At 42.1% G+C, this 26,817-nt stretch overlaps 1 protein-coding gene across 1 annotated transcript in view; it reads right to left on the bottom strand.

Moving 5' to 3' along the window:
- Positions 1-26,817, bottom strand: part of SNTG1 (syntrophin gamma 1) — a 1,036,287-nt gene that overhangs the window by 492,057 nt on the left and 517,413 nt on the right. Inside the window, exon 5 of the mRNA XM_063923704.1 lies at positions 14,111-14,226. The gene's annotated coding sequence lies outside the window, so the exon portion shown is untranslated. The remainder of the gene's footprint in view (positions 1-14,110; positions 14,227-26,817) is intronic.

Raw genomic sequence — 26,817 nt, 5'->3', positions numbered from 1 at the left:
TCTTTCTCACCCATGTGCTGAAGTCATTTAGTGCTCATCACTTTCCATCATCTATATCACTTATTTTGTTTAAGTGTTACCCAAACAAATTATACCTTTTTTCACATGACTTTTAATTTTCAGAAAATACCAGTGTTTTTATTCATTCTACAATGTCAAAAATAATTTAACCCAGATGGCAAAAAAAAGTGTTTTATACTGAAAGTTCAAAAAAGAGAGCCAAAAGCAAACAGAATTTTTTCATCTTATAAACACCACAAACAAACACTTTCTGGTTCTTGTTTCGCCACTTTTCAAAAATAGCAAAAACAAGATTCTAAAAATCTGTATTTGTATTGAAAATGCTTTAGGTTTTAGATCAGTCTATCTTTGTAAAATGTAACCAATTACCTGCGGTCATTAACCGCATGTACTGTAATTCTATTGCCAGGGCTATCCTATTGACCCCAAAAAACTGGAGCAAGCTGCATCTTATAGGGGATTTTGTTTCATCTGCATCAGGCAGACAAAGCAACATTTTTGATAAGTGTCATCTTTTCGGGGACGTTAATGTGAAAACATACAGGTTTCACCGAACCTGTGTGTTTTAGTGAGACAAAAATATTTTTTTTTTTACAGGCAACCAAATAGGATAGCCTGTAATCAAATATCGGGAAACATCAGGATTTTTTTTTCAAAACTTCAGTTTTCTGCACAAGATGATTTTTCACAGCTAATTGGATACCCTCCACCCAAAAAATTCTGAAATACAAACTTTAAACACAGTAATATTTGCTTTTCAAATAAAGATAAGTATTTAACATTTTAACATTTTGCAGTATTTTTGAACTGTAAAATAAAATCTGTGTATATCAAAAAGTTATACCCTCATCTAATATTTTCTACTTAGTAGACCTTATCTGGCTTTCATTTTATTAGGGCTTTTTGGGGACACAGGAGCAAGATTTTTAGCATTGTATTGTTATATATTCACCTCATTATGCATGTACTGTGAAATTTGCATGTTTCTTCAGAGAATTTGGGCTTAAGTATTCTGTATCAAGTTCAAATACATTTTATTGAGGGTGGAATATAGAGAGTCTAATGGAGTTGTCACACAGCATGTCACAGGAAGCAGATAATGGGATTCTTCGTGTCCTTAACCATTGAGCTGCCTCCTTCCACCAATAATTACAATACCAAAATTATGTTAGATGTGTAATTACTAATTCTTTATAAACACATTTTTTTTCAAGGTTTAAGACTAACTATAAAATTAGATTTTTTTGTTAAATAAATCATTACTGTTCATTTCGAGAGAACCTCGACTGCCATAAAATAATGCAGATAAAGCAAGTACTCAGCTACTACCACACAGCAGGTTAATGTTGTGGGTAATAGACATGAATGTCAGCATAGTGACAACTGTCAGCTCAGCGTACAGAAAGAACATAAATCTGACAATCTTACTCACTAATCGGACTTAAAATTACAAAGTGACATGTCATCCAAGCAGATGTTCTGAACTGAATGTCACAGATGCCATCCGCAGTGCTTTCACCAGATATTAAAATGTGTTTAACCTTGGTCTAAATTTGGGAAAGTCATAAGTTTATTTTTCAAATATACAAAGCATAGAACACAAATCATTCAATTCACATCCATATTTCCAAGCAATAAATTGTGACAGCGCTGTATATATAACACTTCAACTGTTGCTGAAATACATCTACCATGATGCTTATCCAGACCTTGTTTTTTTCTCTCTGACAATCAGATGTAATTCAGCAACAAAATCAGGCTCAGCGGTAAACAGCCATTGTAATGCATCTCTTTTCCTGAGTACTTTCAAGTTCTTTAGCTCTTTAACTTAAAAATAAAAATACTATAGTAGGAATCAAGACTTATTTAAGTTGATGACGGTAATGTGTACTCATGTGTACACCCCAAACATTCCTTCTCGGTGGACCAGGTCCCGTGCAGCTCAGCTTTTTCTGAGCATCTTTTTCATATGAATGTGATGCGACAAAATCACACAAGACTGTACTGATTTATTTGTTATGCGACACTTGCATCTCTGTGTGCAGCTGGGTCTGAATCTGTATAAGAATGCAGCAACCACAGCGCATGGTGCGGCTCATTTGTGCCAGGCATCTTGCAAAATTTGTGTCTGAATACCCCTGATGTACTGTAGTACTGAACTTGCATGCTAACACTACTGAGCCACCTCTGGTAGTTCACGCTATAAGATATACTGTATGCAACTTTAAATGTAAGCACAAGTGGTTTGCATGTGCAGTTCTAGAAAATTCTGCATAAAGATTCATCTGTATGCAGCGCAAATCCATTTGCATCTCTGAATCAGGCCCTGAAGGTCATTTCTATAAGCAAAAAAATGAAGATTAACACAGTATGTTTGTGTAAGTAAATATTTCAACCTGCCCTGGAAGAACCATCTTAAGTTCCTAAGATACTACAGTAGCAGATCAAAATACACACATACAAGTATAGCAAAATGTTTGCAGCTATAGCAATGGCATATCTATTATGGGTGCAGGGCATACAGTGCACATGGGCCCATGATCCCATGAGTCAGGAGGGCCCACGCCAGCACCTTGACTTATGTGCCCACCAGTGGCAGCTCCAGGGGTGAGACTGCAGCGCAGTCCAAAATCAAATAGAGGAGCCAACCAACTGCCAGTGAGTCAGTTTTGGATGAAAGTTGGTGGCAGTTGGAGTGTCTCCCCTATTTGAAATTTGGACTGCACTGCAGCCCCTCCTCTGGAGCCGCCACTGGTGCCCACTGTGCACCCAGTGTTGGAATGGCATGATAGGATGGGGTAATGAGATAGATAAGACAGATTGAGACAATAAACTACAGTGCTTTCCTCTAAAGTCCATTACTGATTAGGCACATTGGTTTAATGTATCTTAATGTTTCCCATCAGTATATACTATTATTATTTTTCTAATTTTAATTATTTAATCAATTATCCCTTTTCCTAAGCACTTTTTGCACTCTATCTTATCCCTCAATTTTTGTTTACAAGATAATTACAGTTCTTCAATATTCAACTAAGCTTTTTAACACATAAAATTATACCAACAACACCCTACCACATTTCACATTATGCTTCAATATCATTACAGTTTACAACACACAATATTTCATATCACCAGAGTTGCCAACCGAATACAAGATAATCACTATCACCACACTTTTCACTAGACACTGTAATTTTTATTTCAGACACACTCAATTAATCGGGCATACAATTACCCCAGACCATAAGAAACATAACCAACATCTTTCTCCCCCCCATCTTTTTATACTGTTTCATTTTTATTCTCTTCATTCTGCCTTTATATCTTTTATAAATTAATTTTCAATACCTTCACCATTCCCACATACAGTCATTCCTATACACCTTAATTATCACTATAGCCTACCTAGTATCTTTCCTACTGCCCCCATCAGGTTCTACGATCTGACCAATTATAGAAGGACCATTATTGTGATGCTTAAAAAATAAAAATAAAAAACAACCTTTTTATAATATTTACCTTGTTAACAGGTAGTTAATAATCCCTCATCCATTACCATCAGCCATTACTTACCCTAGACAGTCCTTAAGATTCATGCAACTGACACTATATATCAACTAATTATGGACATATAAACACCAATTTAATATAGTCTAACTGCTATGTGATACGCGGTTACCATTTATAGAAGTCTCCATAGGCACTCAGCAGTAGGACTGATGTTGTGGGGATATGACACTATTGTCCTTTAGCAATTCAGAGCTATGCTAACCGGCCCTTCAATTACGACTATCATAACATGTTAATACAAAATTACTGGTTACTCGCAGACTGCGCAAAAGAATGGTGGACAAAAAACGGGCAGTCTTGTGGTGCAAAATACCCCAAAGGTATCTCTCCAAAACACCTATTTAAGAATTCTCAGAAATATAATATTGGATAAATGCTCCATTGGGTGCCCTAATAGTGACACACAAAGCAATGTGTAAATCAAATATACATCCCTTGTGATATTACACAACCGAAGAGATCACAGAGATAATCCTCAGGTTGATATTTCAAATTGTTGTCTCCATCCCCATTCAGTTTTTCATGGATATGTCAGCATATGTAGAGAGAAAATTGGAAAAACCATATGTGTAGTAAAGTAAATTTAATACATACAATCCACATACATAAAAAGTCCACATAAAATAACATAAAACAAATTCATTGGAGAGGAATACCCCTATCCCAGTGAAATGGATGTGCTGAATGATTACCAGAAAAAAAGGGAACTGGTTGTAATCAGTTCTCTACACAGGCTCAAATGCTCATAGTAACAAGGTCTCCCGGGTAGGCACACCGGGATCAGTTCCTGGCAGTCGCTAGTTAATCCGAGTCACCTCAGTGGGATCGTGGTCTGGGGTTCCCTCTCTCACATCCAATGCATTTCAACCTGTTCTTTGGGTCTTTTTCAAAGCAGAATTAATTATCCTATACCAGATGGGTATTTAATTGTCCATCGTCCAATGGCAGCGAGTCCGGATGATTGTGCAGCTGGGATCCCTAATGCATCTCCGCCTGCCCCCCTGGTCACCCGGGCAATGCAGAAGCCAAGCATCACCGTGGCTTCCCGCTACCTCACTTCCGGGTGCACATAGCGGCGGGCAGCGCCGTGTCACAAGTCTCCCATACGTATCATGTAATTGGAATATCCCCATCTCGTCATTCCGGTGGGGAACCATGGCAACATATATGCTTGTCTTACAGTCAAAAGCACTTGTCCTCGTTCCGTCACTTCCGCCTGGTCACCATGGAGATAAAACTACTTAACAATATAATGCTCCAAAAAGGATGTTCCTTACAGATTTGATCTGAAATAAGAACATAATCTAATTGATCAACTTTTTATGGTACAGGAAACATCATTTGAAGGACACAATAAATTAACATGATTACATAAACAATATTATATGAAACCCACATATAAAAACAATTAAAAACCAATGATACTATTAAAAAATTTATAAAATGGGATAAAAATAGTACTGCAGAAATAAAACCCTCTATTGGTCTATAAGAACCATTTAAGCTCAAAATCATTATTAAGGCCATGTGGATGCAGTGCATTCCATTCATAAATACACTGCATCTCACTTTTGGCAAGAGCTGTAGCAATATCTCTCTGTCGATTATTGCACCTAACCAATCTAATTACTACAAATCTAACAATCTCTTTGGTTGAACATTTATGATGAGTTTTAAAATGGTTGGATAGGGCATGATTTTCTAAACCCTTTCTTATAGTCCCACAATGTTCACTCAAGCATACTTTCAAAAGTCTACTTGAACGACCAATGTAAAAAAGGTTACAGGTGCATTCTATACAATAGATACAATTTTTGACATTGCATGTAATAAAATCTGATATGTTCAGGGATTTTTCATTAATGGATATCATAGCCGTCTTTTTTGACCCATCACTTTTCACTTCACGGCACCCGACACAGGTACCACAATGGTAAAAGCCTTTGGCAAGCACTCTCCCTTCTCTCTTCTTTAGTGGGAGATAACTCCTAACTAAAGAGTTTTTGAGATTGGAAGCATTTTTATAAATAAAAACTGGACATTTTGGGATATGATTTCCCAGAACAGGGTCTTTCTTCAAGATCCCCCAGTAGATTTCTTTAAGATTTTATGTTGTGAACTGAAACCCGTTATGAAAGCCCATTTGAACCTATTGCTATTTGATTGCTCACAGGGTTCATTAGATAAAAGATATTTCCTATCTATGTTGTCAACTTCTTCCACAGCCTGATCTATTTTTTCTTTTCGATTACAACTTCTATCAAATCTACTCTTTAGATCCTTTACTTGTTGGTATACATTCTCCTCCATGCAATTTCTTTTTAATCTTTTTAATTGACTGTGTGGAATAGAATCCAGCCAATTTGAGTGATGGCAACTGTTAATATTTATATACATTCAGGAATCAGTGTCTTTTTTGTATAGGTCTTAGTACAAAACTTTTCATCTTCAACAAATATGGTGATATCCAAAAAAATCTACCTTTCGTTCATCAATATTGAATGTAAGTTCTATGTTCAGATCATTACTGTTAAGGTAAGTACAAAATAAATCTAATTGCTCTTTGCTTCCTCTCCATATAAAGAGTTTATCATCAATATATCATTTCCAGGACACCAGGTATGCTCCAAAGGCATGGCCGTTGTAAATTTGGTCCAATTCCCACTGTCCAATAAAGATATTTGCGTAACTTGGAGCGTACCTGGTGCTCATAGCTGTTCCTACCTTCTGAACATAGAAATCCCCATCCACTATAAAATAATTGTTATTCAGGATGAAACGTATAATATCTATAATAAGATTTTTGACTTCTTTTTCTAAGGTACTCCTACTCAAAAATGAAGTTATGGCATAAATGCCTGCCTCATAATTGATAATTGAATAAAGCGATTTCACATCCGCTGTGACCAAAATCGTACCTTCCTCCCATGAAACCGTGGTGAGGAAATTTAATAGGACCTTCGTAACTTTAAGATGTCAGGTATTACCCAATACCAGCGGTTGTATAAAATAATCTATATATTCAGACAAATTCGCTGTAACTGAGTCAATGCTGGAAACTATAGGTCTCCCAGGGGAATGGGTGGCGTTCTTATGGACTTTTGGTAATAAATACAATGTAGGTATGGCTGGTTTTTGATTTAAGAGGAACTTGATTTCATTTCTTCCAGGACCCCTACTCTACTATATTTATCGATTAGACCTTGTAAATTTTCAACAATTTTACTGGTTGGGTCTGACCTAAGTTTTGAATAGGTGCTCTGGTCCTTTAAATGATTATTAATTTCTTTAACATACCAGTCCCTGTCCATTACCACCACTCTATCAGCTCTATCCACCCTTTATTTGCTTGCTTGATTACCAAATCAGAGTTTGATTTAAGATCCTTAAGTGCTGTCCTTTCTTTAAAAGTCAAATTGTGTTTAATTCCAGTAGGTTTTATATTTCTAAGGTCATCCTGAACCAATTCACAGAAAGTGTCGAGAAAGTTATCCTTAACATGGACTGGAAAGAAGACTGATTTTAGCCTAAAGTTACCCTTAACTGCTGCCCCTGGTAGTTCCATATTCCCCAGTGCTGTCCCTGGTAGTTCCATATTCCCCAGTTTACCTATTGTTTCCTTTGACAGAAAAAACTTCTTTATGCACAACTATCGTATAAACATATATATCAACAAAAGTCTCAAATTTGTTGATAGGAATTGTCAGTGCATATTTCATACCTTTCTCTAGTACACTTGTCTCATACTCAGTTAGTGTATAGGAGCTGATATTAAAGATTTTTATTCCCTGATTTTGATTTTCTCTAGGTTTGTCTTCCACTTCTACAGTACTCATCGTGCTGGACACTGGCAAAGCACTTGCATTACCATTTTTTCCTTCCTCTTTTTTTATTACATGCAATGTCAAAAATGTTATCTATTGTATAGAATGCACTTGTAACCTTTTTTACATTAATCATACAAGTAGACCTTTGAAAGTACGCTTGAGTGAACATTGTAGGAATATAAGAAAGGGTTTAGAAAATCATGCCCTATCCAACCATTTTAAAACTCATCATAAATGTTCAACCAAAGAGATTGTTAGATTTGTAGTAATTAGATTGGTTAGGTGCAATAATCGACAGAAATATTGCTACAGCTCTTGCCAAAAGTGAGATGTAGTGTATTTATGAATGGAATGCACTGCATCCACATGGCCTTAATAATGATTTTGAGCTTAAATGGTTCTTATAGACCAATAGAGGGTTTTATTTCTGCAGTATTATTTAAATCCCATTTTATCTGTTTTTTAATAGTATAATTGGTTTTTAATTGTTTTTATATGTGGGTTTCATATAATATTGTTTATGTAATCATGATAATTTATTGTGTCCATCAAAATATGTTTCCTGTACCATAATAAGTTGATCAATTAGATTATGTTCTTATTTCAGATGAAATCTGTAAGGAACATCCTATTTGGAGCATTATATTGTTAAGTAGTTTTATCTCCATGGTGACCGAGCGGGGACAAGTACTTTTGACTGTAAGACAAGCATATATATTGCCATGGTTCCCCACCGGAATAATGAGGTGGGGATATTCCAATTACATGATACGTATGGGAGAATGTGACATGGCGCTGCCCGCCGCTACATGCACCCGGAAGTGAGGTAGCGGGGAAGCCACGGTGATGCTTGGCTTCCACATTGCCCGGGTGACCAGGGAGGTGGGCAGAGATGCATTAGGGATCCCAGCTGCACAATCATCCGGACTCACTGCCATTGGACGATGGACAATTAAATACCCATCTGGTGTAGGGTAATTCATTCTGCCTTGAAAAAGACCCACAGAACGGGTTGAAACGCGTTGGATGGGAGAGAGGGAATCCCAGACCACGACCCCACTGAGGTGACTTGGATTAACTAGCGACTGCCAGGAACTGATCCCAGTGTGCCTGCCCGGGAGACCTGGTGACTATGAGCATTTGAGCCTGTTTAAAGAACTGATTACCACCAGTTCTCTTTTTTTCTGGTAATTGTTCAGCACATCCATTTCACTGGGATAGGGGGATTCCTCTCCAATGAATTTGTTTTTTGTGATTTTATGTGGACTATTTATGTATGTTGATTGTATGTATTAAATTTACTTTACTACACATATGGTTTTTCCAATTTTCTCTCTACATATGCTGACATATCCATGAAAACCTGATTGGGGATGGAGACAACAATTTGAAATATCAACCTGAGGATTGTCTCTGTGATCTCTTCGGTTGTGTAATATCACAAGGGATGTATATTTGATTTACACATTGCTTTGTGTTTCACTATTAGGGCGCCCAAGGGAGCATTTATCCAATATTATATTTCAGAGAATATCATAACATGTACTTCCCATCTATTTTAGCAGCAGGGACTATGGGTTAGATGCCACTGTTGTTTAGCTGTGATGGGCTGTCCATTATTTAACAGTGGCTTTTAGAACACAATCCTTCCAGCTACTCAACAGTGAGATCTATGTGCCGGGGACCAGACTGTACTTGGCAATGGGTACTATAAACCAGTCTCCCAGCCAATGTATTACCCTTATACAGATGACATGTAATAGCCAATGGAAGCAGGGCTGTCATCAATGTTGATGCCCCCAGCCTTCCTATTGGTTACTTCAAACAGAGTAAGCTCACTCTGGGATCAATGTGAGATCGGGAGTCTCACTGAGGAAGCAAGTGCGAAACAACTGTCTGAGAACATGAGAAAGAGCTCCCTGTCTTGAACAGGATGCTGCTCCACCAGTGCTACCATACAGTAAATGGGGAACACATTGGGGACTTACTGCTTGCCCAGACAGGTATATCCTTGTCTCTCATACTCATGACTGTGCATAGGACCGCATGGTAGGTTGAGTGGCCCTGCAACGCCAAAATAGGCAACAGGGCTCTCCCCACCATTAGGGTCACTAACACAATCATTCACCCAGGGGATAGGCACTGGGTATCACTCACCCTGCACCTATGTAATACATGTGCAGGGAAGCAGCATACACATAATAAACAGGTGTGTCTTTTTTCCAAATCTCTTATATCTGGGCTCTCTCATTGTGTGTGTGAGCTCAAGGACTCCCTGCACTGATTCAACAGGGTGTCTGGGCTGCCACTACAACAGCAGAAGCTCTACCTTTATCTACTTCTAGCCCTGAGGTGCCTGGCACACAGTGAATAGCAGCAGCTCTACCTGCACTGACGACAGGTGTGTCGATATCTATAAACAAGGAGTCTCTATTTCAGAATAAAACCACTTACCTCTCTGATTACATCTTAACGGATTATTTGACTGTGATGATAGTTCTACAGACTAAAATAATTGAAAAATGTGTGTCTCTATATATGTGTGAAAATTGATGCATTAGATTTGGTAAATATAACAGTATAACATGATAGTGTGATTATCCCACAGGATTAATATAATATATATTGACTGTTTAAATGTTACTACTGGGCTTCTCATTGAGTATTTATACTAAAATATTACCCTGAATGGTACAGAAAACAAATATTTGTATCCTTATTTTTCTTGAATATTTTGCTATGCTTATTTACAGTAAATTGTGAAACTTCATATCAATAGCCTGTACATAATTTGTATAGGACTATATATGTCTTATGCTTATGTTCTGTCTGTGTCTGTTTTATTGTTTTAAATGATGAACAATTTTTTCTTAGCTGATCTATAATAAAAGTTAAATTTTAAATTTTAAGTATACATAATTTGTAATAAGACTGCCCCCCAAAAAACGAGAGACCTTTTTCTCTTGTTTGTTAACATATCTATTATTAACTCTCTGGGGTGCACCTCCATGGGAGACATTTTTCTACTTTTCACTCCTCTAACAGGATGGTAGATATATCTTTGTGAACTATTGTGGATTCTATAATTATTATATGACCACACTGTTGCATTAAATTAGACCTGTGCTCAAGTTTTCCCAATTCCCCATTACCCTTTTTGTCAAACACATGATAAGATGGGGTACTTGCACTCTGCTCTAGCTGCAACTGGCATTTTGGTACTTCCTGGTGGCTGGCTACTCCGGAGGTACCAGCCACTATATTAACTGCATTCCTGTTTACTGCAGAGATCAGTCTGCTGTAATGACAGCGTCAACTTCCTGTCAGTATAGAACAGGATGCCAAGGCTGATAGACAGGTTTCTCAGCAAGTCAGGGGTGACCCCTCTGCCATACCCATATTGGAACATGTGGGAGACTTAAAAATGTATCCCAGCCCTGTGCAGGTGCAATTTCTCCATGTATGGCATAATGAGTGAGTTTCTGTGTGTCTTTGGAAATAGCCATTTTTAACAACATGCCCATGACTCATTTGTATCGCCTTAGCCTCCCCTGTTACCTCCCAGGAATGTCCACTAAAATCAACTGACACTATGTAAATGTCTATACTGTGTCTCTGTGTGTGCACAGACAATTGGAACATATGCACAGTTCCACCCAGACTCATGTGCAGTACAAAAAACATTGGTCAACTGTACACATTTTGGTTTTATGAATCAGGCCTTAGAAAGGTCATTCAGATGTGGTTGTTATAGCACTATCATGCTCAAAGTACTGATGTTCTTACTTATTAAAGGACTTGTCTTGCTAGCATGAAGGACATCTAGGAATTAAAATGTTCAAACTGTGGACTATAGATCCCTAGTTTGTCTCTCTATGGATCACTACCCACATTACTACAACTTTTACAACATCACAGAAGTTTGCGCTAGCTGTCTAGCATATTCAAAATAGTTTCTAATATGAATATTCATAAATTGGGTACTCTGAAATACAGATGTGTCCTCATGCACTGCGGTTTCAATTGCACCAAACAGCAGAAGAAAATAGTATGCTGTACCTCTTAAACATAGAATTGATGGCAGATAAGAACCACTTGGCCTATCCAGTCTGCCCCAAATACATGCAAATTCACACACTCACACACTAGGGTTAATATATGTAGGGTGCCAAGTGACCTACGGTACCAGTATAGTTTTGGATTGTGGGAGGAAACCAGAGTACCCGGAGGAAGCCTATACAAGTATAGGAAGAATATACATACTCCACACAATTAGGGCTGTGGTGGGAATCGAAGCCATGACCTCAGTGCTGTGAGGCAGTAATGCTAACCATTATACCATCCGTACTGCCACTTAGAGTGGGTCACTCATGCCATGTGGCATATTAATGCTAAGTGAGGACACATCTTTACTACTGAAGTTAATTTAATAAATGTTATTGAGAGTGAATATCTGTTAATATTTGATCCATTTTCTTTTTTGCTGAGGTAACAAAGCAAATCATTTAATGTATTCAAATTACTTTAGAGCAGCCACAACAACCTTGAGCTCAACCCCCTCAAAACTGTTGAAATGATAGTGGACTTCAGGAAGAGGTCAGCTAGTGCACCTCTGCTAACGATTGCTGAGAGTGTGGTATCGCTAGTGGACTCCTTCAAGTTCCTAGGGACCACAATCTCCCAGGACCTTAAATGGGGGTCCAACGCTGACGCCACTGTCGGGAAAGCGCAGCAGAGGTTGTTCTTCCTCAGGCAACTAAGGAAGTTCAACATCCCACAGAAGCTCCTGCTCCTCTTTTACTCTGCGATTGTGGAGTCGGTACTGTGCTCGTCGATACTGGTATGGTACGGCTCCGTCAGCGTGTGGAACAGATGCAGGCTCCAAAAGGTGGTCAGAACCGCAGAGAATATCATCGAGACGACCTTCCCTCAGTCCAGGACCTGTACCTGTCCAGAGCTAAAAAGCGGGCTACAAAGATAGTAAACAACCAGCTACACCCCTGTCACAACATGTGTAACTTGCTTCCTTCAGGCAGGCATTACAGTACCGTCCCCGCCGGGTCCACCAGAAGCCTCAAAAGTTTATTTCCCCAAGCTGTCAACCTGCAGAACTGCTGAACATTGACTGACTAGACGTACATGTAACTCACTTGTGTCACTATGGTATACCTATCTGTATGACTTTACTTGTCGTCCCCCCCCCCCTTCCCCACCTGCTTATATGTTACCTACTAGCAAACTGAAGACAAATTCCAAGTATAAACAAGTATAACTGGCCAATAAGGCTGATTCTGATTCTCTTTAACAGATCATGACATACTAACAGAAAAGAGAACAGAAAATGGTTCCTAGTTCACTGGAAAGTACCTTTTAATATTCAAAAGAGAATTTCTATTCAGAAATGTATATTTAAATAAAAGATTCTGTCAGCATTCTGAACTTGCCAATTGGTGTCAAAAAGTTCAAGATTTGTTGATGAAGCAGTAATCATTCCACTCAAGACTCTAAAACCTGTTATCTCCTCTAAACTACAAGGTCGGAGTGAAGACAACAGGCAAATAGAAAACAAGTATTTTCAGGTACAAGCAAAATTACTAGCACTTAAGTGTTATTGTACTGATAATGCTCTAGATATGCAGGGAAAAAATGTGTGAGACAATAGAAAAAAAAAACAAGGCATCATTCAACTCATAAAAAAAACTTTGCCATTTATTGAACTTTATTGATGAAATTTAAAATTTAGTGCTATTGATATTATTTCAATTAGTTTAATTCATTTTGTTTAAGAAGGGAAGGGTTGTTTCAGGGTCATAAAGGGGGTATCTGACCAGAGCTACCACCCTGGGTGCAAAGCCAAACAGAACCCTGTTCTAACTTCTACCTATTCTGAGCCTGTCAAAGAAAGAAACTAGATTAAGTAGACAACACAAGGAGGTAAATGTAATAGCCTGCGTGATACAAGCATCTGAGAGTTCCCGACAAATCTGCAGTTTAAAGGGGGCTATAATTTTAAAGTAAAAAACAGCTTGGTTTTGCCTTTTAAATGATTGCAGCTTAAAAACACTGGGCAAGCTCACTGGGGACTCACAGATGCTTGCATTACACAAGTTATTTTATCCCAGTCAGAGTACTATAGGAAAGAAGAATTACATGGCCAAATATTCTCTGTAAAGCGTTGCTGAATATGTGTGCGTTATATAAATAACTGGTAATAAACAAATAAATAAAATAGGTATAACAAATGCTATTTGATATGGGAATTTGCATTTATAGAAAGGCAAAACGAATACAAGATGAATTAAAAGTGGGTGACAAAATGTAAAAAGTGCCAAGTTTGACACATACAGTATCTTGTAGCCAGATGTAACAACAAAGACTATAGGGAACAATGTAGCATTGCTACTAATTGCCAGTTTTGCTCAATCTTTAAGACACCAATGTCTGAATCACTGTTTTAAGTGAAGGAGAGCACATCTCAGGTACTGTGTACTTAGGAAGGGGAGCCTTATCACTAGCATCCTTCATGTAGAAATATATGAAAAAACATACTTACAACATAGTTTTCCTAAATAGAAATTAAAAAAATATAAAAACTGAAGATTGGTGGATTGATGGATGAATGGAATGTTGCATCTACAATGAGCTATTAATGTTTGTCTAAAAATAAAGACGGAGTCATTTTGACTTACTATTTGCTCATGAAGCACAGCTGATTTCACAGAAAAACGCAATTAAAAATTCATCCAAACATGAATCCAGATTATGATTCTCCTTAATATTAGAATGTGATGATAGTTGCAGACATCTGTTGATGAGAAAAAGAAAGAAATTAACATAGAATTTACATGGCAAGTGTACTTGTATGGGAAAATATAGCCGGAAACAATGATTCCAGCAATGTATTTTGTGGAAGCGACCTGAGAACAGCTAACCCCAAAAACAATAGGACTAAGTTAGGCACAATTTTACTATATTTCGAAGAGAAGGAATAAATTGTGTCTGGGATTGTACTTATTGAGAAAGAAATGGCGTGCTGAATAGCTACTCAACATGCAAAATGTATTGTGAATTCTCAAATAGAGGTAATCAGTAACAATAATTAAGCTTGACGTTAAGCATTCATTTAATGATTTTATCATCCATAGTGTGCTAACCCCCTCAGATTTAAATGAATTACCGATTACTTGTCTATTTCAAATGTTATATGACTTTAATGAGCTGCTGCATACTAACGTGTAATTTCTGAGCTGGCAAATTGCCCAGATTGTGCTAAAACCTGTATCTTTATATTTCATCATTTTCAAAATGTAAATGGTACATCAAATCTAATAAATTACCAGAATATTGCTCAAAATGAATTAAACAACCATAACATTCTTATTGGTTGTTTGACAGTTGGTTGCACTGCGCAACTTATTTTTGTCTAAATCTGGAAAGGATCTGGAAATGTGAATAATAACATCATTTATTATTATTATTATTATTATTAATAATAATAATAATAATAATAATAATAAATGTTGTTGTGTTCCAGTATGGAAATGTTCAATTTTAAGCTTACAAATACTGATAATATCTGATATAATATAATCAGATATAATTTAAACAATGAACAGAATATACATTTGTAAATGTGAAGACATCTATTGTGTTATATACTGTATAAGCCTTTCTCTAAATATAACATATGGTTTGCAAAGTCTAGTTGATATTTTTATTGTTTAATATAGTGTGTGTTGAAATATATGTATGTAACCGGGTTACTATGGGGCCAGAATTCCAGGCTACAGAGGTTGATATATTGAAGAATGATCACATGTGACTGACTGACCATTCTATAAAAGGGTGTTTTTGTAGTCAAGTTGGAGGGATTTTATCAGATGTAGCTTCTATTTAAAATAAGCAGTTAGGAGGAATCTTTTAATGGAAGTAAAACTGCTACTGTAGCCCATGCTGGACTCTGGTGTCCAATTATAAAAACAAAATATTGTAAAAAAAAGTTATACACTATGGCCTTGATCTACTGTAATTGAAGTTTACCAAACTGCTTGCAAATACCTGCTGAAACCTTTAGAGACCACCCTGCAAAATCAGTAAGCTGAGAAACAGATCTAAAAATCTGCCTAGAACTTTTGGTAGTTAAAAAAAAAACATGTAGTGTCTGTTATAATAAACTGATGTTAAGAACTGCTGAGCTGTAGTAAACTTACTGACCTTGGGTTTTATAATTTAGAATCAAATTTAAGCATACATTATACTTATTTGACTATACAGTATGTGTGATATGAAAACTTCAATGAGGTACTTTCATTTATAGTGATAAACAACAACAATTGGGAACCTGGGAATTGCATACTACAGATTTTATATTATGGGGGTATCCAATTACCAGTGCTAATTTTCAGTTGAAAAAAACTTGATATTATCATGATTTTAGCCCGATGGTCATTATTGGGCTATCCAATTATAGCTCTATTGACCCATTTTCAGACAAAAACACATGGGTTCTGATATAAATTCCTGGACCCACATGTTTTTATAAAAAAAATAGGGCTCTAAGGGCTAGTTTTAGGGGATTTTGTCTTGCATGACTGTGGCACAAAAAACATAATCCCAGATAAGTGTCGGCTATCGGGACTAATTGGATATTTTACCAAGTTTGTTATGGTTTTTTTATGTCTTTCATATGTGTTTATTTTCAGCTATATATTAGGCAACAACAAATTGTAGCTAAATACAGTAGCTTTCTGCTTTCTTTGTTTTAGTGTTGTTCGCTACCAAAACTGAAAACATTTGGAATACCCTTTGATGGATACTTTGTTGCTGGACATGTGTAGCTCTATGGATCCTGTTTAGTGGACCCTAGGGACTGGGAGGCATATACTGTACTACTATCACAATTTATCTTTTCATCATCTTTTCTCCTAATCTGATCACCTTTCTCATCTATGGGCCTTATTCAGGTTGGATCTCTTATGCGATCCAATCCGCAGTTTCTCGATGTTCTGGAAACTGCAATACCAATTTTCCAGGAGTAGCAAGTCCAAGGACTGTGTCATGAGATGCAGTTTCCCTGGCCTCACAAGCTTACTTGGCCTGCCGTCAGATGTGAATATTGAGACCAATGGTTGTGATGTTCATCCAGAACTGCGATTGCATCGCAGTGTACAGATCGCAAAGACAGGATGGAGGTGCTATGTAAATTCTCCTGCATTTGCATTGCTAAGGATTGTATTTGCAACCCTGCTGTGTGCAGCTTTGCTAAAACAATCCTTACTGAATAAGGTACTACTGTATATCAAATTTCTTGCTGACCTGGTTCTCAAATACCTGCAGCTAAATACAATAAAATAAACTTAAATATTTTCCTATTACCTTTTAAGCTGTATATGTGCACTGCATGCATATTTTACACTTTGCTTTACAATAAAACATAAAATACACTTACAGTAATTGGATATGGAAGTATTACAACCAAACAGCGTAATTTCCTCTAGCAAACAATGGATGTACTAAAACTGAATAGGAAATGGGTTGCTTATAATTGAATGGAACTACAAAGAAAAACTAAACATCCTAGTGATATTTGGTGGACCCCCTTCTTTTAAAGTAAAGCATTCATTACCTTCAAAACCAGAAATAAAGACACGGAGACTTGAATTTTGGCAGAAAAATTGCTAGCTATTTATTTGACCCTAACCAGTAGCAAACCTGTAATAGAAAATTTTATTAAGATGCCGATCCAGCCGGCATATGGTGGCAGCAAAAAGAACGGCTCTATTAACCTAAATTAACCTTAAAATACTAAAAATTCGAAACCATCCTAATTTTACTACAACTATCACAAACCGGTAATAGGTGACAACTCAACCCCCACAGTGACTACCCACCGCTCCTGGGTGCCCTGCCGCTGCCTACCCGGACGGGTGGTCAAGCGGCCAATAAGTCGATGGAGGTGAGTGCACCTAAACCACACCAAACTGTAAAACACTACAGCTTACCATACAAATACAAAACTGCCGTTCTTTTCCGCCAATAAATAGCCAACGATAAAACCAGCCAACAACTCAACGCCAAGTCACCACGTGCCAGAATTTCTGACCACAGGGGCGGGAGGGTGGGAAGGCAAATCACCACAAGAGAGAGCTAAAATGGCCTCACCTTCCCTATATATATCAAACCCTCCCCTTCAAAAAAGGCTGTACTTTCCTCACAGCTAGGTCCACCCCTCACCAGATGTTTAACTCTTTCCTTTCCTATGCAGTCAATTCTCTCTCCTAAACATCCTAGTGATATTTGGTGGACCCCCTTCTTTTAAAGTAAAGCATTCATTACCTTCAAAACCAGAAATAAAGACACGGAGACTTGAATTTTGGCAGAAAAATTGCTAGCTATTTATTTGACCCTAACCAGTAGCAAACCTGTAATAGAAAATTTTATTAAGATGCCGATCCAGCCGGCATATGGTGGCAGCAAAAAGAACGGCTCTATTAACCTAAATTAACCTTAAAATACTAAAAATTTGAAACCATCCTAATTTTACTACAACTATCACAAACCGGTAATAGGTGACAACTCAACCCCCACAGTGACTACCCACCGCTCCTGGGTGCCCTGCCGCTGCCTTCCCGGACGGGTGGTCAAGCGGCCAATAAGTCGATGGAGGTGAATGCACCTAAACCACACCAAACTGTAAAACACTACAGCTTACCATACAAATACAAAACTGCCGTTCTTTTCCGCCAACAGCGAAAGACTCATCCCCAAAGTCTTCGCACTGCCACCATAACCTACCCTAACTCCTGCAAAACGAAACCCAGATCCTCCAGGAAAAACATCATCCCCTCATTGGATAGATGTACCCCATCAGGCCGAAAAAGGTGACTGTCTCTGAACCGAATCCTAGGGTGGCGAACTACCTTGCCCCCGTGGGACAGTACCCACTTCGCCACCGCCCCTTTCACCTTTTTCCGGGCCTCATCAATCTGGCGACCATCCGCCACACCCCTCCAACTCAACCTCGGCACCATCAATGAAAAAACCAACACACAATTGGTCAATGCCGCGGCCACACTTGCCAGATCTTGTATCATGGCCCACCGCAGCTCCAAGGATGTCCTCTTCCCCAGGTCGTTGCCACCTAGATGGACAACCAAGACCCTAGGGACTCCATGCTTGCTGGCCTGACTAACTAGCCTACTCTTCAGCTCGCTCCACATCATCCCTCGCCAGCCAAGCCATCTAACACCCTGTGCTCCAGGCAACGCCTGAGCCCCCTCCGAGGCCACAAACTTGGCTGTCCAGTATACATAAGAGTGGCCGACCACCCAAATAGCCAAATTGTCTTCAAACCAACCTGAAGGAGAAAAGAGGGGTAAAATTGATTACTAAAAGCTTCATTAATTGCTTTCACCTGAAGGATCTGCCAAAAAGAAAAAACTTTAGATCTCGCTATTGCAGCAGTCACGGCCTAGCCGATCTGCACCATGCTTCCAGCCAATTTGAAGCGAACATAGACACACAAAGGGGAAGTTCAAAATAAAATCAAACGAAATTAAAACAGGGGGGGGGGGTATAAAATGGGAAACACATGTAATAACTCAGCTGGAGGTGAAAGCGTAAAGACCTGCTGAGGGACTCTGATTAGAACAGATTAGCCGAATTGTAGATTAGAATTCAGTCCGTCAAGTCAGGCAAAAAATCGCAAAATAACTCCAGACCCCCGCTGCCGACTCATGCCAGCAACGACGAGTAGCTAATCCCTGAGTAGGATAAAAAAGGGGGACACCAACAGACGCACAATACCATAACTTACAGAACTGTAACAACATAATACAAAAGCAAATAAACAAAGCACCACGCGCAATCCGACCTCTCATGCAACGGGGCGAATATATCGTCTGTAACTTGACGACTTCCATCGCCCCACCGCCTGGATTTCAGTTCTGGACAAACCCGCCACCGCAGCCGACGTCGCAGCGCCTATTCGAAAGGAATGGGTACCGAACGCAGCGGGTGGGAGGCCCAAGCTCGCCAAACAACGACTCAGCATCCAACGAAACTGGTATTTCGTCACCGGCAGCCCGTCATAATGCAATAGCCATGACCCCCTCCTAACGGGTCGCACCGCCACATATTGCACAGCCAGACCTACTGGGCAAACGCTCTCCTCCTGCGCCGGAACCAAAGTGACCCAGCGACCTCTCCCCACTTGGTCCGTCTTAGAGCGCCGCAATCTGCACAGCAAGGACCTCTCACCCACTACCACGTCTCCGACCAGCATGCGCGAATCTGCTCTCTTGGAAGGCGCTACCAACTCCGAAACCCTAAAGGCCCCGTGGTAAGCCATTGAGAACGCCAAACTGAACAAAAGCGTCTCAAACCTGGACGACGCGACTCGCCCCACCGCCGCGATGACGGCCGGCAACAAAGCCGCATCGATGGGCCGCCTCCTATCCGGTGGTGTCGGCGCTACTCGCGCCCACCCTTTCATTGCCTTCCGCAGAACATCGCTTTTTCTCACATCGGGGACGCCCCGCAGCTTGCACAAAAAACGAGACCCCAGCCAAGTACCGGGATACCACGGCTCGGGACCTACCCGAAACATACAGCTGCCAAATAAAAGAAAGCATCAGCCGATGCCTGCTCTTACCTTGTTGCTGACGACCTTGGACAAACTCCTCCCACTCGCTCCAAGCTTGTCCGTAAGCCTTGAGCGTGGCTGGCGCGACTGACCGCAACGCTAGACCCTCCAGTCCGGCCCGATCACCTGCCAAACATAACCGGGACAATGAAAACCTTGCTCGTCGGCATCGGGTGCCAACAACCAAAACCTCTCCCACTGTCCTCGCGACAAAGCGTCGGCAATTCCATTCTCCAAACCGGGCACATGCTGCGCGCGGAACCACAGGTTCCTACGCAAGCATGTCAAAAGCAATTGCCCTAGCACCCGCAGAACCACCAACGACTTTGCCCTCTGGTTATTAATCGCATGCACCACGCCCAGATTATTGCATCTAAACAATATGCTGCGATTAGCCAGCCGATCGCCCCAGACCTCCAACGCCACCATAATGGGAAAAAGCTCCAGAAGCACCAGATCTTTTGTTAGACCTTCGCTATGCCATTTTGCCGGCCAGGATGCCGCGCACCAAGATCCCTCCAGAAAGCAACCGAATCCAGAGGCACCCGCTGTGTCGGTGAACAGCTGCAACCGCTCGCTGTCCACCGCTGGCGCTTGCCATATACACACCCCGTTGAAATCCTCCAGGAACGAGGCCCATATGGCCAAATCCCTTTTTATTTCGGAGGACAAACGCACAAAATGATGTGGCCTGGCACACCCCGCCGTCGCCCTTTCAAGCTTCCGGCAGAAAACCCTGCCCATCGGTATTACCCGACAAGCAAAGTTCAACATGCCCAGCAAGGACTGTGCCTGCCGCAGCGTGACTTTACGCGACCCTTCGAACCGGCAAATGGTGTCGCGGAGCTTCTAAACCTTGTCCCAGGGCAGCCGACACTCTCCCGCCATCGTGTCAATTTCAATCCCCAAAAATGACAAGCAGGAGGCCGGACCCTCTGTTTTGTCCATGGCCACGGGAACACCGAAGTGGTAAAAGAGAGCTCGGATGCTAAAAAGCAAGTCGCCGCACCGTGTAGCATTAGCCGGACCCGCACACAGAAAGTAATCGAGGTAATGGGCAACCCCGTGACCCCCTGACGAAGACTCCACGCACCAATGAAGAAACGTGCTAAAACGCTCGAAAAATTAGCATGAAACGGAACATCCCATCGGCAAACATTTATCGATGAAATACTCCGCCCCAATCCGGAATCCCATAAAACTGAATGAGTCCGGATGCAACGGCAATAACCTAAAAGCTGATTCAACATCAATCTTAGCCATGAGGGCCCCGGTCCCGTAGCTGCGGACCATCTCTAGCGCCTCGTCGAATGACTGATACACCACCGAGCAATGAGCCGGCGGTATTGCGTCATTGACCGACGCCCCTAATGGGTAAGAAAGATGCTGGATGAGCCGGAAAGCGCCTGGAGTCTTCTAAGGAACCACCCCGACCGGAGAGATGACCAAATCATCCACCGGGGGTGACATAAACGGTCCCTCCATCCTGCCCAACCTGACCTCCTTATCCACTTTCTCCCGTAGCACTCCCGGCAAGGCTCGGGCAGATTGGAGGTTCCTCTGTGCCCGCACGGACACCTCACTCGCAACAGGCAAGCGAAAGCCAAACTTAAAACCGTCAAACAAAAAATTTGCATCCTCTCTATTCGGATACAATTCCAACCACCTGCCCATAGTCCCCAACTTAATTGGTGTTGGAGCTCTGCCGAGCGGTCCCGCTCGCGGCCTGCCTGGGGTACGCTTGCTTACCCCGCGCCCCCTGTCTACCGCCTTTGAAACAGGAGGAGGCTGGGTGGGATCCGCCACACTGCAGGCAGGAGTGTCGAAAACGACACTGCTTGCCAAAGGAACATGTTCCGCTGTTAAACGCGAAACACTTTCCTCTCGTGGCGGAACGCCCTCCTGCACGGACGGCCGATCCACATGCCTTGGCAAATCCGCCGTCCATGCCGGACCCCTGGGCTGATGACCCTGCGCGTCGCCCGTCCGCCCCCTGTTTCCGGGGTTCCTCCACCTGCTGCGAGGCCCGGGTTACTTTGAGCCAGACCTCCACATCCTTGAATCCGAAGTCCATGACCCGCAAACCGTCCTGCTTCTCCCGAAACTCCTGATCATACCGACGCCACTCCGAGCCCGAGGATGTGCGCTGCATGTCGTGTACGAGATGCAGATACCGGATTACATTCATGTGCTCTTCCGGCCTATCCTCCAAGTAGCACGCCGCAAATACCCAGAAACCGGCCAGCCAATTATCGAAGGACCGGAAAGCCTCAGCCCCAATGCCCTTCTTCGCGGCCGCCGCCTTATAATCCTTCTTCATGGCCTTTGTTAATACGAACACGTCCACGAAGTCACCCCTACGAATCTTCTTGCGGCAGCTGTCCCGCAGCCCCCGCATTACTGCGGTGTAGTCGCAGCGAACGACCCCGGGCAAATCGCGGCGCTTCTTGGCCCTACGAGCTTCCTCGCTAACCCGCTTGCGCCGCTTACGCCTCTTCTGCTGCTTTGCTGCCCGCTTGGCAAATTCCGCCGCCCTCTTCTTCGCCCTAGTAGTGCTACTTATTTCGGACGCCTGCGACGACAGAGAAGATGAAGAGGAGGAAGAAGAAGAGCTGCGCGAACTCGAGCTCGTGGGAGAAACCGATACTGACTGCACCAACTCACCTGATGCCATCGTCCGCTCCGACCTGGAATCCTCATCTGCGTCAGCCCATACGTCGTCCTCCACGGAGTCTGCCATCCCTACTTCCTCGTGGTCCCCTGTAAAAGACAAAACAGAGGGGACCCGGCCCGCGCTCACGGCGCATGCCGGGCCCCATGTGTGGGGGGCGCTGTGGCCGCGCGCCCTTGCCCGTCCTGCTCCGGACCTAGCTCCAACTCTGCAGCGGCCGCTCCAAGCTCTCGGCAGGCTCGTGCCACCCGCTGCGCCGCTGAGGCCCTCCGCCTGCCAGACCCGCCTGTCCCCGCAGACTGGCCGGAATTCCCCGCCGCCCTCGGGGAGGCTACTGCAGCTAGCGGCCCCAACGCCTCCACCACCGTGGCCAGAGCCGACGCCAGCTCCCCGGAAGGATCCCGCCTGCCGTGACACTCGGCAACGGCCACCGAAGAACCCCCGGCCCGCGCCTGGGCGCGATCCCGCGCCCGCCGTCCTTCAGACGTGACCCGGGGACCCGACGTCCGCCGCCCCGGCGGGAAAGCGGGGGCCCCCCTGTCGGACCACTCACTCTCCCCCTCCGAAAACGCCTCCTCCCCGTGCAGATCAGAAATATTCCCCGATCCTGGGGAGGACCCGCTGCCATGCAAAGCGGCGCGTACCGCGGCCCTGCGGCCACTAACCCATTCCCTGTCCCCCCTCCTCCCCCGAAAGCCGCTGTATCCCGGCTCCGGTGGAGTGATATGGGGAGACAGGGAAAACTGCGGCGCAGCTGCGCTCGTTCCCCCGCGCACTGCACGGCCCGCGGTGGGCTCGCGCGCATACCGTGCGCGCACCCCCACACCGCTCACTGCCGTGTTCCCATCTGCCTGTATAATCCTCTCCTGCCCAGCGTTGTCCCCTAGAGGAAACCGCTGCACCCCCCTGCTCCTCCCCCTCCCCCTGCCGGATTCCGACAGCCGGGGAGTTATCAGCGGGGACAGAGGTGCTGGCGGCGCCGTTGCGCGCACCCGTGCGCGGCCGGCGCCGCCTGGGGTGAGCATGGGCGCGCTCGTACCTCGTGCGCGCGTCCCACTTCTTCCCGCCATTGAGCCCCCGGCCGGTGCTTCGCTCACAGCCACCGCGCGAGGCTCCAAGACAGGCCCCGCGCGGCGACCACCCTCTCCCCGTCCCGCCCTCTCCCCCCGCCTGGCACTTTCACTCGGCCGCGGCAAGGGGGGAGCGATAAGGGCCGGGCCTGCACTAACCGCCGAGTGCCCTCCGCGCTCTGCCGCTCCCGGAGGCGAGGGCCGATGCCCGTCAACCTCCGGCCGACCTGGTCCGCCGCATTGCGCCCGTGCCCGCGTTCGTGGAGGCCCCGGGGGACGGAGCCCCGTCCCCCAGGCCACCCACCTCATTACCCGGCCCAGCTCGACCGCCAGAACCGCGGTACCAAGCCGGAAGCCGGGCAGAACGCTGAGGGCGGGCAGACATAATCTAGCAGGGATGATTAAAAGGCAGAGGGGACAAAGTGGCTGATAAACACTCTTACAAATGTGACAAAATTATCTGCACTGCAGCACTCACCAAACCAGGCAAATCACCACAAGAGAGAGCTAAAATGGCCTCACCTTCCCTATATATATCAAACCCTCCCCTTCAAAAAAGGCTGTACTTTCCTCACAGCTAGGTCCACCCCTCACCAGATGTTTAACTCTTTCCTTTCCTATGCAGTCAATTCTCTCTCCTTCTGATAATAGCAAGGTTGGAAATCTGAATATTAAATTACAGAATTAGTAAAGTTTTAAAAGGTAGGAGAATTTGTTCCACTTCCAATCTACTAGTATATGAAACTAACAGATAAACATAGAGCGATCTGGTATAATTCACAATTTGTCATATTTACAGTACTGTAGCTCATGTTAGTGATGATTCCTCATTTTTAGTGATAAGGAATATTTCATAGAAGAAGGAATATTTCATATAAATTCACAAACAGCGGGACTTGGAGTCTATAGGTGAAAAAAGTGTATTCACAGCAACACCAACATTTTGGGGCTACATACCCCTTCGTCAAGGTGGAATAACATTTAGTACAACCATGTACATACCTTAAACAAAAGAGAAAGTAACCCCTCACCCAGTGCACGCCGCGTTTTGTTTTGTTATCTGTTTTAATAACAAAGGACTGTGATCCTTATTATCAAATATAGTAGGTGCTGCCCAGAAATAGAGAAAAATCACCCATTGCAGAAACTATATGTGGGCTGGTCGCAAAACCATATGCAATTCCTGGAAAATCAAAGATTTTTCCTGTCTGCACCAGGCAAGGTCATCCACAATTCTTGCGACACAAGAGGCTGGAAGTGGTCATCCATAAAAATGCCTAGGTATGCCTGTTTTTTTCAGAGACACACAGAAAACGCTAGGTTTCCACACAGAAATACCAGCTTCCTGTCAGTCAAACAGCGGCTGCATTGTGATCATGGTCTGTATGCAATTTCAATCGCTATTTTTGCTCATGTGTGTGCAATGCGAACACTGCACAATCGTTCTATAATCGGCCGGATTGCAAATCACAAACTTTACAATCCTTACTGAATAAGGTCCTGTACCTGTTGTTTTTGGTAAAACACATGAAAATAAATGACAATAGAGATTAGCTTCATAGATAAATAGGCAGATAAATATAGACAGAAAGACAATAATGGAACAGAGAGATTTGCTTAATATTCTGATATTGCCAGATACACAGCTTTCCAAGTTGACTAATAGTGAAAATAAAAAAAAAACAAAGTGGTTTCATTGTGCACTTTCATGTCTTGCTGCGTGGCCAATTCCCATCAGTGATATGACTATCTCATCAATGCTGCTGCTGCTAGCCTCACAAGGCGCACACCTCAGCTTATACTTTATACAGCAGTGAGGTCAATGGCTGGTGAGGCACCAGCTAGTATCAGAGACAGATTTAAACACAAATATGTGATATAGTGGTAAGGTTTGACTATAAACATGATTAGAATTACACAAAGATGATATGAATAATACAGAGCTGATATCTATAAGTTATATCTATAAGTTTTATATATATATATATATATATATATATATATATATAAAAAGAATGTGTCTCTGTGGAGCGCACTTATTATAATATAATTTGGTATATTTCTATCTGGTTAATAATTTAATACAATTTGATATAATTATACTCGATTGCTAATAAAGAGAGGATGACTTTACAACCACACCCTTTTTCTTTAAAACACTTTTCTTTTTATTGCTAAAACAATTTTAAATTCTCATTTCCATTACAAGAAGTTGATAAACATTTTCACAATGTATTATTGTTCATTAAAAATACAATATTGAATTTCAACTTTTCCAAACAATAAAACATATATTTACACCCAATGCGTTTTGTCTTATAATGACTTCTTCAGGGGTGTTTTTTATGAATAACAGATAATTATTTAATTTGAAATGGCTGTTTTTTCATTAAAATATAGTCCATATTAAACTAAAAGTTATTTTTAAAAAATAACAAGCTTCCATAATTTAACAGTATTTGTAGAACTTCCTATTTGAGACTGCCTGGTAATTTATATTATTCTAAAAATTATTGACTTGTAAATTTGAAGAATTATATAAATTACCAGGTGGTCTGGTCATCTGCCCGGCTTCGGATCTTGCGTGTTTGGGATTTCATATAAGTCCCTCCCACGGTGGTTCGGGCACCATTTCACAGTTGATGCTGGACAGATAGCACATCCACTAGACTGCCAGGGCAATATCAATATTTATTCTCCTTACTGGAGAACTGAGCACACTGCACACAGCCCAATGCTCCTAACAGTAGCATTATTTATTTTTATTTTCTGCCAATATTTTATTTTCAACCATAACATTAGCCTTCACAGTGTGTAGTTGTCATTTGTGAAAAAACATAAAAAGTAGTTGTTTTATAAATCTTGTGTGAGTCACAGAATGAAATAGTTGTCATTTGTTAAAAAACAGAAAAAAGTGTTTTCTTTTTTTAAAACTAGTGTGTGTCCGGGGCCAGACCGTGCCACTGAGTTAATAATATAAGCTCTGTGAATCGGAATGGATCACAATCAGTC

This window comes from Pseudophryne corroboree, chromosome 5, assembly GCF_028390025.1.
Source record: "Pseudophryne corroboree isolate aPseCor3 chromosome 5, aPseCor3.hap2, whole genome shotgun sequence".
Taxonomy (NCBI): Eukaryota; Metazoa; Chordata; class Amphibia; order Anura; family Myobatrachidae; genus Pseudophryne; species Pseudophryne corroboree.
The sequence above is the reverse complement of the archived record's forward strand: the minus strand, read 5'-3'. Positions and strand labels throughout refer to the sequence as shown.